Source organism: Lathamus discolor, chromosome 5 (assembly GCF_037157495.1).
Source record: "Lathamus discolor isolate bLatDis1 chromosome 5, bLatDis1.hap1, whole genome shotgun sequence".
NCBI classification, from domain to species: Eukaryota; Metazoa; Chordata; class Aves; order Psittaciformes; family Psittacidae; genus Lathamus; species Lathamus discolor.
In genome coordinates this window covers 3,530,456-3,544,304 of record NC_088888.1, presented here as the reverse complement: position 1 = coordinate 3,544,304, position 13,849 = coordinate 3,530,456, and the positions used below count along the sequence as shown (strand labels likewise).

Here is a 13,849-nt window from a genome sequence, read left to right as displayed (position 1 = left end):
CCTAATATCTAAATCTCCCCTCTGTCAGTTTAAAGCCATTGCCCCTTGTCCTATCTGTACAAGACCTTGTAGAAAGTCCCTTTCCAGATGTCTTGTAGGCCCCTTTAGCTGCTGGAAGCTGCTCTAAGGTCTCCCCAGAGCCTTCTCTTCTCCAGGCTGAACAACCCCAACTCTCTCAACCTGCTTCCACAGGAGAGGTGCTCCATCCATCTGATCTTCTTTGTGGCCTCCGCTGCACTTGCTCGAGCAGGTCCACATCCCTCGTGTTGTTTCCCCCAGAGCTGAACACAATACTGCAGGTGAGGTCTCACAGGAGTGAAGTACAGGGGGAGAATCACCTCCCTTGACCTGCTGATCACACTCCTCTTGATGCATCCCAGGACAGAGTTGGTTTCTGGGCTGTGAGCACACACAGAAGCCGGCTCATATTAATTTTCTTATTGACCAACACCCCCAGGTCCTTCTCCTCAGGGCTGCTCTCAATACATTCTCCTCCCAGCCTTTGTGCTTGGCATTGTCCCAGCTGGGATGCAGGATCTTGTACTTGGCCTTGTTGAACTTCATTAGGTTTGCACTGGCCCTCCTCTCCTGCCAGGCCTGTCCAGGTCCCTCTGTGTGGCTCTGTGTTGACCGCAATACACAGCTTGATGTAGTCAGCAAACTTGCTCAGAGTGTATTGCTGTTGAGTACCGAGTCCTTAGGAGTATTCTCCACTGACACAGTAAGCTTTCTACTAATGAAATGTCTTATTAATCCCTGCACCTTGGGTTAGGGTTTTCTCACACAAATGTATTTCTTCCAAATCCCTCTTCAACTCTTGTGCCCTTGCACATTTGCGTAATAGCTGAAGTGTAGGGAGCATCTCATTGGAACAAGTCTGTGCATTGCCAGTCAAACTAAGCCCTTAATTTGTGGCCCTAGGTGTTATCAGAATGAAGTACTTGGATTGTGGGGTGTTAAAAAAGTAGCTGGCTGGAACATGCAGCTGAAGGAAACTGAGCACTTTAAGGGTGGCAAGTCCATTCCAACTTTGCTGTCGACACAGACAGCTTTGGAGGTGATACAATTGATGTTCTAATCCAAAAAAGTTGTTAAATTCCTTATGTGCTTGGCATGTTCCTTTTTGTCCTTGGCAGAGGTAAGACAGACATGTTTGTCATTTCATTAATGTTCATCAATGAAATGAAGTCATAGGTGAGTCTGTTCAGGTGACATGGGAACTGTGGGTGACATGGAACATGGGTGTCCGTTCCACCAGGGAACTGTGGATGAGGCACTAACAAAGCCACTGTATCGGCTCTCTTCACGTGCCCTTGCAGCTCCCGTGTGTGCGTGCACAGCACTGGGGACCAGCAAATCATGTTGGTTATTTTCTACTGGCACCTGTGTGTGGAATCAGCTGTGAGACTCCAGTGTGGCCAGCCTGGGAATAATCCTGATCCTTCCTATATGAAGGGGTTCGTTTGGCTGTGCAAAGTGAACCTCAGGCTTGCAGGCAGTGACTTGAGCCACTGTCCTGATGGCAGCTGGTTATTCTGCAGAGCCAGGAGTGCGTGATTCAAGTTTTTGTCTCCTCAGACCAAAAGAAGAGTGAAGTAGAGTCATTATTATTGGTGCACAGTGGGTGTGCTTTCAAAGATCTGTGTAAGGGCTCATGCTTTGTATGAATGAGGACAGATTAATTTCCTTCTTTCTTTGGGCTGATTGCTTGTCACGTGCTCAGCTAGCCTCTGCTCTTCAGGCTTGCTGAAGACAGCCTGGCGCAGTGAAAATGTACCTTTGTCTGTCTCCTGTGGTGTATGAAGGTTTTGTCTCCTTCACGGGTTTTTCAGCACATCTCACCAAGCAGGTTCATTCCTCCAGCTTTGCTTTTCCTCCTATTAGCACCTGGTAACCTTAGATCCTTCTGGTTTATCTTGCTCTCACTCAGGAGGGACCCAAGCACTTGCATAAATGTGTGTAAGTACAGTTTTGGCTATTGGAGTATCTGTGAATATGCCTAAAGTTAGGCTTGTGGTATTTTTGACTAGAATTATGTTAAAGGATTAGAAATGCTGTGGTAGACACTTAGCCAAGGGAAAGGATAGAACAGGCAATCCCAGCCATTCAGAAACCTTGAGTTTTTGAGATTTATGCCTGAGGCATTGTAAAATAATAGGTTTGCAAATCTTTCTACTTGACATCTAATGTCTAAATCTTTAAGGGCTGTCATCTCTCCTGTGCTGACATCCAGTGCTGATAAACTCCTGTAATGACTTAATTCCAGAGAGCTGGACTTTAGACAAATTGCAGGTATTGCAAATACAGCATAATGGGCAGTTCACTGATGTTGGGATAGTTCAGTGGACATCCCCTCAGCTGCCTCCTCTCTGACTGATAGGAAAATATGGGCTAAATTAAAAGAAGAACAACCTACTCACCAGTGTAATGAAGAAATATCATTAGTTTTTCTTGTATTTCTAAATTCTTGATTTTTACTTGAACGCAAAATGAATTCTGAAAAGGTAATACTGTGTATTGAACTTTTGCGTGAAGTTAAACAGATAAATCCATTTTGCTTTGCTGGACTTTGTGCTTAATTTCCTGCTGTCATGCACTGTCTTATAACTCCTGAATTTATGTTGCACTATTTGGGATGCTAGAAGTTTTCCTGAGCAGGAAAGCAGCTTATAGCTCAAGCAAAAATAGAAAGCAGACGCAGGTCATAACTTACTTTAATTCTGTCTTGCAGAACAGTGAGTTCACCTTTTTTAAAGTAAAAGGCAAGGCTTGCATCCACTGAGGACATCTCTGAGGAGTGGTGGGTAGCAGGGCCAGTCTGGCCAGCTCCTCCGGCTGTTTCTCAAGCATGCTGGGGCTACAGAAGTGTTGTTGGGATGCCTCAGAATGGGAATCAGGGGCTGTATTCCCTTTTCAGTGAGAAATACACTACCACCCGCAGCGTAGGCAGTGCCAACCTCTCCTACCCCCATGCATTTATCTGTAGCCCCTGTTCTCCCGTTCAGTGGGATTCGGGTTGCCTGGTGACCCAACTCCTCCTAGCAACCAGCATCACAGGTATCTGTGCACTCAGGGCTGTTTTCTCTGCAGTAACTGTTGTATGTGGTTGTGGGCAGAGCCTGTTTGTCCTCTTGCCATCGTTGACCAGCAGAGTAAGCCAGCTAAGCTGTTTTTGAAAAGCACCAGTACCACCCACAACTACTCAGCATGAACACCCAGGCAAGGATTTAGAGAAAAGCCAATTAGTCCTGACCTTTATCTGCACAGAAAGCATTCCCTGTGTGGTGCAAACTCTGCTCTGACCCAGGCCTAAAAGTCAGTGTAAAGGACATATGGCCCAGTGTGACCTTGCAGAGCTGTCTGCATCCTACTCTGGACACAGGCCTGCCCAAGCTGTGGGAACATGGCACACAGGTGAAGCACAGTTCAAAAAAGGCTTCTTCCAGACCAACTGGGTGCCTCTGGGCATTTCTCCCCTCTCTTGCTGTGTTCTTGCTTTTTGGACTCATTATCCCTGCCATGGACTGGTCTGCTTGAACAACGACCCGGCCTCCACATGTACCTCAATACATACAGCATTATGAATCGTTGTTATAGGACAGGCATTTTGAGGCTGGAGCATCTCAGGAGCTGGCTGAGTCAGTGGGAGTCGATCTTGCATGGTAAGAAGTCTCTCTGCCTCCTCTTTAGTTACTGCAGTATACCAAGTCCTTGGCCAGGTGAATGTCTGCTGTTTTCTCTGAGACAGCCCTAGCAGAATGGGAATGCTGCAACAAACTACATCATGTGAAGAGCTCACCTGGTTGCCTCTCTAGTCTAGCCTTTATGGAGTGTGAAATACTGTGGACACTTAGGAAAGCTTCCTGGTGGAGCTGGATGTAGGAAAGTATTTTGCTTGGAAGGTTTACATCAAAGCTGTCACATAGCTGCACATACAGTAATCCAGATCCTGGGTCTTCCTTAGTTGTTGTGGGTTAGCATGGCAGCAGCTAAGAGCCTAAGTAAGGTTATGTGACTATCAGCCTTGCAAGCAGCTGGTGTAGGCAGTCTTTGTTTTCAACCCTCTCCTCCCCCAGCACTCTTGGCTCACCATCCAGGCTCACTGTAGAGATGAAGTCCTGCTGCAGAGCCCTTTCAGCTTGCCAAGGTTTGAGCTGTGGTGCTGGGAACAGAAGTCAGTGCTTGTGTCCCACTGGCACGCACCTTCTAAATGAGGGCTGTCAGCTAGATGTGGTGAAACCTGGGGAGGTGTCCCTCAAGCATGATAGACTGTGAGGCTATGGATTGGCTTCCTGAGATGAGCTGCCTTGTGTGGGACTGGCATGACAACATGGGTGGGTTGGTCGTTGTAGCCAGCAAACTCACCTAAGGAAAGCCCTTTACAGCTTTGCCTGGGATCAGCTTTTGGCCCTTGTTCCAGCATCAGCCCATATGAGAAGACCTAAGAGTTCACAACTAGAAGTGCCTTCTGAGGAAAAGAGGCAACTAGTGCCTAAGCCTAGGTAGCCTAAGGAGGTCTTTATTAGTCATGTGTACTATTTCAGGGATGGGTTGACCTGAGGTTTGTTGCCTGACTGCAAGGCAGGTCCTTATCTGAGTTTGAGTTTCTGAAAGGACAGGAGATGCCTGCATGAAGTACTCCCAAATACCTTAATATTCATTAATGTCCACAATGAGAGTAGGCAGACCTTGGTTTCTGACACTTCTAGGGAGCAAACTATTGACTGGTCTTGGTTAGCTGATTGATTGACCAGGCTACATCCCTGGTTTTCAGCCACTGATTGCAAGCTGATCACAGAATACAAGTTGCTGATGGCATACAGATCCCATCCCCTCACACTCATTTTGTCCACAAATCTGTCTTATTTTTCTCCTTCCTATTGGGCTCACATTGTTTCCATGGTGCAGGCTATTTTTTAACTGATGTCCTTCTTGGCATCAGAGGCCACAATCTGCCAAGCTCTATATGGGCATAAGATGAGAAGAAACTTTTCTTTGGTCGAAGAGGGAATTTCCCATCTTGCGGAAAGGTGCCAGACAGGCGTCTAGATCCATCCTCCAGTGTGCTGAGAGTGTGTCTGTGGATGTAAGCTGGGAAAATACAAAATAATCCTTCCATATCCTGTCACCCAGTTGCTACGCACAAGCCAAGTGGTTGTTCCAGACAGTTGTCTGCAGCCAGACTGGTTTGTGTGGGGGTTCCTTTTTTTAATTTCTATTCTTAGGACTTGGTTATTCCAAAGAAATAAAAGTTCTTTGGCCAAAGGCCCTTTAACAGGGGAGAGCAGTGCTATTTGGTGTGGAGCATGTGCAGTGAAATCATCTAGAGGCTTAAAAAATCAGCAGCTTCCGTGTATATATTTTTGTTCATAGAAACCCTTTATCCTGGCTTGGACAGAACAAGTCATTCTTGGGAAACCCCTCAGTGGTATTCTGCAATGCAACTTTTCCTTTCATGTTCCTGAAATGGTACATTGGGGTGTTGATTTTCGTGGTGCTTGGGCACGGGCTCAAGCTGGTGAGTTGATCTGCAAGAACACTGTTGGGTTTTGCGTTCATTCCCTTGTTGTGACATTGCAAGTAGATGTATGTGCTGCGTGGCCTGCTTGCATGAATGGGGCTTGAGAGCATTCATTCTGTCGTAAACCCATACAGTCTGTTTCCCTTGGTATTCTATCTCCTGCAGGCACCAGAAGTGGGCACCTAGGGGAGACCACGAGAACAGCACATATTTTGGTCTGTGGGACTTCTCAGGAAGAGCTGCTGTCTGTGTATTAGTAGCTCAATGAACTTCTTTTACTTAAACCTGTCTACTTCCCCCCACCAAATGTTTGCATCCAGAGCATCTTGTGGCAAAACATATCACACCATTAACTACGTGTTGCTGAAGGATCACCACTGTTTGTTTAGGCCCTACCTCTTTGCTAATTTAATTTCATGGAGGAGACAGTAAACATTCAAATTCTTTCTTTGTGTCACTCATCTCTAGCCCATCCCTCACGTGCAGGATGAAGACACCACCACTTTGGCCGGACTCTCCTAACTACGAACCACTTGGAATCCCACAGAGAGAGGATTTGGTGCTGCAAGAGCTACTGCAAGCTCTTATATAGTTCTCTTACTTTAAAAGATGCTTGATGGGATGATTCAAAGATCTGCTCTTGATGGGTTATCCTGCATTACTGCCTTGCTCCATGCTAAAGTGCAAGTTTGGTGTCAATCCATAGAGATGAAACAGCTCATGTCTGCTTGTACTCAGAAGGGTTAATGTGTGATTTTTAGAGGAGGAGAAGCCTGAAATGTCTCATGTGCTCCAAATGCATTTTCCAGCCTGACTGTAAGGCATTGTTCCTTGTGTTTGCAAATCTGGCTAATGTAGTTCTCTGTGGCTGAGCAGAGGTGAGTGTTGAGTGAGGTCTCCCAACACCGACAGCTTCTCCTCAGCTAATGAGGTATCTCGGGGCAATGGCAGTTGCCCTTTCTGGGCCATTTGAGAAGGGAATGGAACAACCATTACCAGATGTGCTGTTTATGGCAGCTGTTGCCAGCTCTACCACCCTGGTGGAGGGGACCCATGCAGTGCTGGGATCTTGCTGTGAACCATCAGAGAAGCTGGTCTGTGCGAAGGCATCACTTCTCATCACAGCAGTGTAATAACTGAGTTATGCCAGTGGGGAGGGTGTGTATTTAAATCCCTATGGCCAAAGCAGGAATGGTTGCCACTGGTGAGCATCCATCTCCCATTCTCCCCTCTCAGAACGTGCGTTACAGATAAAATTAGCTATGCTATAGGTGCCTGTCCAGTTCTAGGTGTCCCTTGTACTGTCTTCCCCTTATGTTTGCGAGGGTTGTCAGCCTGTGACAAATAGTGCTGCTTTTAATCTGACTGTGTTTGGAGCTGAGGTTCAGCAGCAAATGGGCTATAAATTACAGATGGAGCTAAGCTGCTGTATCTTAATGCAGGTTGGATGAGGCCCCATAATGAAGGTCTTTAATCCTTCAGGCTCCTTCTTGTCTTTCTGGACTGCTGTGCTTTGTGGTGTCAACACTGCTGAGTAACGCACTTCGAGCCAGGGGAATGCCAGGGCTCCATGCTGTGAGCTGTCAGAACAGTTGACCTCCTTTGCAAAGGGATCTCTTTGCAGCACAACTGTTTTGTAGGTCACTGCTTCTTTCCGATGGGTGCTTCCCAACATTTTACACTGTTTTTCTTGCTAATTCCTTTCTGAATGTATGTTAAATGCTATCTCCCTGCATAGGATGAGTAAGTTAACAGGTGAATGTTACTGTTCCGAGAATCTCTGCTGTGTAGAACCAAGTCTGTTCTAGTCTCTTTGCAAACACTGTCTTTTGGATGTTTATCTTGAGTGGAATTAAAAAGGATGATTTTGGTTTTGCTCTTCTAACAGTATTTGCCCAGAGCTTTTGAGAACAGAGCCAGGGTGGATATAGAAGTGTTGGCTGTAAGCATCAGCTGCATTCAGTTCCCTGGGATCAGAGAACATCAAATGTCGGTTGTTTCTGGTTGACTCTGTAGTCCACATGTTCATGCACCAGAGGATTATTGGTGCTGTATACCATACTGCTCTGGAGTGATGTTGAAGCATTGGGACTTGCTGGTTGTTTGGGTTTGTGTGTGTGCTTTAATTTATTATTTTTTACTTTGTGGAAGCCCTTTGTGTGTTCATCTTTAGTCTCACCTCAGCTTTGCCCTGGGAAGAGCAAGGGGAGGTCTAGAAGAGGAGGTCTGATGCAGAAGAACTGATATGGGGCAGATGAGAGAGTGCAAGAAGCCCCGCTTGCTCTGTGGGTTTGGCCTGTTTCACAGCGCTGGAGCGAGCCCCGCTGCAGTTGCCTTTGCATTGAGTCTTCTTCTGCACTCCACTTGCAAGTGAGGATTCCCAAGCCTAAGCCAGTGCCCTTGTTGCCTCTGTACTTCTAGTCAGGTTTGGCCACAGTTATCACTTCTTTGCAGGAGCTGTAGACAGTAGCTAAACATAATCTTGCCATGCAAACTACGCTCAGAACACCCGTTTGTTCGTGGAATTGCAGAAGCATGACGAAGAGGATTTAAAACAGTAAGAGGATCACACATGCACCTCCGCCAGCCCATCGCGCATGTCCTCACTGTTGTGTGCAAGCATAGTGCTTTCCTCTCAAGGTCTAGGTAATCCAACTGAAACCTGTGCTTCTGGAAATCAAGTTCAGCAATTGTTCCTCAGAACAGAGGCTCAGTTTCTGTGTTCTCTGCTTAATGACTCCCACCACTTGCACCCTGATTGTTGCCACTCCCCATGTTTGCCTGTGTTTGTGTAAGGCAAGCATTCAACAGAAATGACATTTACATTGTTAACACATTGTGGGCTCTGCTACCTGGAGTGACCCTCTGCTTCTCAAATCTGAGACCACTGATGGTTAAGCAGACTCTGGGCCCATGCAGAAGCTGATGTGTCTGACTAAACGTGCAGCATTCCGACAAAAACATGAATTTTGCTGTTTTCAGCATGGAGCAAGCCTGGAAAACGAGGACCTTGGGGTGCTGTGTCCCACTGGCTTGTTCTGCTTTCAGGACTCATCCAGACAGCTGCTCTATCAAGCAGGACAGGTTATGAACCGGGGGTTTGAACTGTAGCCATTTGCAAGGAAATGGGGAAAGGTGTTGGAAGGCAGAGCTGCTATGAAAATTAAAAAGGAAAATAATAGTAACAATGGAAAGAAAGACTTTAGAAAGCATTTCCAAAGACTGTTCTGGCTGGAAGTTTAGCTGTTGAAGGACCCCAGATGTAAAACCCATATCTGGTCTGGGTAGTCATATCTCACGGATATTTGAAGACCGAACTAAATCTCTAACTGTTCTTGAGGAAAGAGCAGGCATTACAGCTTGTTTTACTAACATAAATTGTCCCTGTAATATCTCTAAAATAGAAGTTAAAGAAGAACTTGTGAGAGGAATTAGATGTTAATTTGGAGGTCTGTTTGACTCATTCTTTCCTTCTTCCTCATGTTGTTCCATGGCTCAAAACTGCCTTTCGATGTCTCATCACTCCTGTTTCTCACTTGTTTAACTGAATGTTTCTTATACTTGGGAGGCTGGCACCTCCCTTGTTGAAGATGAGGCAGTGTCCCATAGCAACTGCAGTGATTGTTGACCTGGAAAAATAACACAAGGGAAATCTAGTAAATGCTTTTACTAAAGCCAAAGCAGTGGGGATGGAGAAGAGCCAGGAGCAGAGCCCTGTGCTTTAGGATGCCCATGTCTCTAGCAGCTGTTCCGAAGGCTGTGTGGCAGGGACGATGTAAGTGATCACTGGTTTCATTTCTCTAATCTGAAGAAATGGAAATTGGCTCCCCACAGCAGAGATACCAGTAGTCATTGGTAAGCTCATCATCCCTTTGTGCTTTTGTGCCAGGACCCAGTGAGTGGGACCAACTCACCAAAGTCTCTTTGCAGAGCTCTTGGAAGGGGCTTTATTCAGTTGCAGAGACTCCCTGGAGTAGCAGGGCTGAAGTGAATGAGCTTGTGTCACACAGCCTTGTATGTGGCAGCACAGGTAATATTCACCTCTGCTGGGGAAGCCACCTGGCTGGAGGTAAATTCTCTCCCTCCCAGAGGGAGATTGGGAACATGCCCTCCAGCCTATGTGTATTCTTGATTCAAACTGGGAATGAGGGGTTGCCTGTGGTCAATTGTATCTTTGTCTTATCTGCTCCTTAGGCAAACGCCCTCCACTGCACCAAACCACATTGTTGGTGTTTATGGTTTTAGGACAATACAGACATTAAGTGAAGTCTGTTGGGCGAGATTTATTCTGCCTGTGAGATTCCCTTCTCTTTTGTAAGCGCCCAGATGATTCTTAATGCAGTTACTTTTGATCCTGTGATAGCAGGTTAATTTTTTTTCTGTAAGCAAAGCCAGGAGGGACTCCAATTTACCCGGGGGGGTGGGGTGTGTGTGTTGTTGTCTGGTGTATTTTGGGACTTCAGACTTCAAGGGTGATGGGACTCTTTAGGACCTGGACAATTCTGGCTGCAGCTACTTATCATTACTCAGTTGAAAAACAGCAGTGTGGTGAGAAAGAGATGTTTCTCTGTCTCTAGCTTTTTCTTGTATCTGCTAATTTCTTTTATGTTAAATGTCCCTCAAAGTTATAAGCTTGACGCTTAGTTCCTCTTAAATGCCATGTGGTTATTCTGTACAAGCCCATCTTTCCTTGCTGGAGACTACAAAATCAAATCTGTAAGGAAATTTGTCCATGTTTCCATTTGTCACAGTAGTCCTTAGCCTGGCAGAAGGCATGTCTGGTGCTGGAGCTGAAGAACTCAGGTGTAAGATTGAGAACCTCATCAACAGGAGGCCGCTGCCTTTGACCTTTGGATCTGATGCATTTCCTGAAGAAAGCCTGGAGGATGGATGGGCACCTGTCCTTTTTCTGGCTTTTTTTTTTTTGCCATGGCTTTTAGACATTCACAGATCTCTGTGAACTGGAGAGATTCTTCTTTTCAATTTTGTGTGTTAAGGTACAGAGTGTACTGGGCACGGTCCTGGGCAACCTATTCTAGTTGATCAGGGACTTGGATGAGATGATAACAAGAGGTGTCTTTTCAATACAAACAGTTCTAAGACTTGTGTGCTGTGACTGAAGCCGTGACCTGGTAGGAGGAGATCGAGTTTTCTGCTGTAGCAGTGCCACAATTCTGAGTTTGTGAGGAAAACAAGGCTGTGCTTCCTTGGATGAAAGTAAAGCTGTGGCTAATATAAGACAGGGACTATGCAAGGGAGGCTGGAGACCTGAACACAGTCCTGCTGTGTTTAGTGCAATGCTTTTGAAAAGAGAAAAGTGTGAAAGCCTTGGAAAAGTCAAGGGAGAGAGCATTAATTTCCAAGTAGTTGAAGCATTAGTCTTTGAGTCCTTATATCTTTATCATTTCTAGGAATTCTTGTTATCCATGCAGAGAGAAAATCTTTCTTTTTTCAACTTCCATTAGTCTTCATCCGTGTGGTGTATTATGGCAAGGAGTTTCATGTGTAAAATAGCAACTCTGCAAGATTCATGAGCGATGAGTTAGTCTGCCATGAGTGATGGCTCTCTGTTAGGGAGCATGGGAGTTAGGGTCTCATACACAGGAGCTTGGGAGACTTCAGTTCCCACAGCTAGCATGTAATTTGTGGGAGGGTTTACTAATAGAATGTAACAATACTAAAACAGAAGACCTTGCTAAATGACAAATGGGAAGAAAATGGTGATGTTTCTGATTGGAAGATGCAAAGACGGAGGAGGAGGGTATTTGCATGTAACACACACACAATAAGAGATGCGAGGCAGCCTGAAAGCCAGTACAGATCATGGGACATAAGAGGCAATGTGACTTCTGAGACTTAGCATCTGTCATGCACAAAATGCACAATTGCTGGGTTTTAACACTTTTTATGGTTAGCCTGTGATGTACATCATGGAAATACTCTAATTTTTGAGGGTATGGTCTAGAACAAGGGTATGGTCTAGAACAAGGGTATGATGACACCAGTGGGAATAATGGGAGAACACAAGTCTGGCTGTGTAGAGAAATGGGCTACTGGTATATTCTTCCAAAAGGTAGGTGTCGGGAAGAGTGACTCCATAGGTGTCTCTGATTGTCTTCATTCTGAAAAGCACTTGATATGTTACTTGTAAAAACTGTAGCTGGTTAAAGAGCTGGAGCTTACATTTCCGTGACTAGTGTCAGGATGCAAGTCTGTAGGATCCCCTTTTCTCCATGAAGCCTTTCATGTTGTCCCACCACTTACATTTCTTTGGGATCTACTATGAGACCAAATCCACAGACCCAGTATGTTCTTGTTTGAAAGAGATTTCTCTCACAGGTGCTCTGAACAAAGCCTCCAGAGAAGCGGTCGAGGCAACTCACGGGGGATTAGTGTTAGGCTGCCTGTGGGACTGGTGAACACTTAACAGAGGGGAGTTATCCCTATGAGACAATAGGCCAGCAAGATTGCACTTCTACAGGGAAGAGTGAGTATTTTGGAAGCCCAGGACCAATAGACACCAAGACCTTCAAAGTGTCAATCATTGACTCAAATCCAACTCCTATGTCAAGCATCTCAAGCCAGTGATGTTGTGCCGTAGCTCTCTGACCTGCATGTGCTAGATGTCATTGCCTCTTTTTTGAAGCAGGGCCATGCCATGTATTGACATTTACATGGTACAAAAAAATGGCTGATAGGTTTCCCAGGCAGAGCTGTTAAACTTCACTGAAAGCCCTGCCACATCCAAATGAAAGGGTTTTATGTAGGAATGAGCCACAGAGCAAGGTCAGTACCTCTCGGGTTAGAATTGGAGCCTTGGCTTTTGTAAGGAAGACAGGACCCTGCTGTCTGTCTGTACAGCAGCTAGCACAATGGCACCTCAGTGTCAGCTGTCCCCTCTATGAACTGCTGTGGCACAAACAAGGTATTATACCTGTTCTGGGGACAAGCAGAGGTCTGTTAACTTGGCAGTGTTCCTCAGTGCCAGCTGCCTTTCTTAAATGACACGTGCGTGTGAACGCATACAAGAAAACTGTGGCTGCAGTGGGAAAAACAACGCCCTGCGTTTACTTCAGGAATATCAGCAATGGGGGTAAAGCTGTGCCACTTTCACCATTCATTCATCATTTAACAGTTGGGAAAGTAGTTTGAAGACTAGCTAGGAAGGAAAATAGTTCTGATTTCTTAAAGAGCAATGTAAACAGAGAAGGGCAAAAGGTAGCTTTAGAAAAGGAGGAGAAAAAAGGTGGCAATAGGCTTGGGGGGGGAACAGAATCTACAAACACAGTCATATTGTGACGATCACAAAGTAGATGTGTTGACTTGCTAGCTGTGTCAGTCAGAATTTCTCCCCTGTTCCTGTTTCTCTGCACCAGCTGTTATGTGTCTTTTGTAGGCACCTAGTGAAGTGTAGTTGCTCTTCTGGGTCTCCGAGAGGCTGAAACACTCCAAGGATGCTTCCCTAGAACAGTGGTGGAGGCAAAACAGGTCCCCATCAGTGTGATGGCTGCATGCTGCTTTATCTATAAAAGTCAAGCACAGCACATCAGGCCTTTTTAAAAAGGAAACACAGCATTTAACCTTTTGAAACCTGTTGTCACTGAGTTCTGTTGTGGGTGAGTAGCCTGTGAGACTTGGCTCAGACTGATGGGAATGCTTGTTACTCTGAATAAAAAGCTGTAAGGAATGATGAAACTGCTCTTGTAGTGATCATGTTATTCCAGAACTGTCTCTATAAAGGTTTCTTTTGAAGTATTGCATTTTCCTTTGACTTACTTGCTTTTGGCCGCTGCCAGAGACGCATGCTAAGGTAGAGTTTCCTCTACACAGGAGACTGCAGCAATGGGATCTATCTGACCTACAAAAGCTTGGTTTCAGATATCCCAACCCTTCTCAAGAGGCAACTACCAAGTTTGTCCAGTGTTAGAACACACTTTAATTGGGTATTTGGGTATACAATAAGTTGTTTGGAGAAGTCCATTGGATTACCCAGAGCAAATGTTCCTGAAAATTCCTGATAGACAGAATATGTGAATTATCATTACTCTAAGAGCATTTACAGGTGTCCAGTGGGACTGTAAGATTCTGTGCTGGCAGGGACAGCATAGTGTCTGCTGTCGGGGGGAAGTGTGGGTACATGCATAGGATGGCTGAAGTTAACATACCACTTCCATTTGTGGGTACCTTGCAAGATGATAGCGCTGTTGACAGGATGTGTCTTTATTTCGGCGGTGGGTTTTGGAGATGCAGTTGTCCACGTGATGTGGATGTGGTAGGCCATGATGGTTACAAGCTGCATGCCTAGCAAGCTCAGGGCAGGGCATGTTC

General features: G+C 45.6%; 1 protein-coding gene across 5 annotated transcripts in view; it reads left to right on the top strand.

The window, feature by feature from the left end:
• LOC136014606 (uncharacterized) overlaps positions 1-13,849 on the top strand; it is a 73,767-nt gene that overhangs the window by 23,079 nt on the left and 36,839 nt on the right. The gene's annotated exons all lie outside the window — the stretch shown is intronic.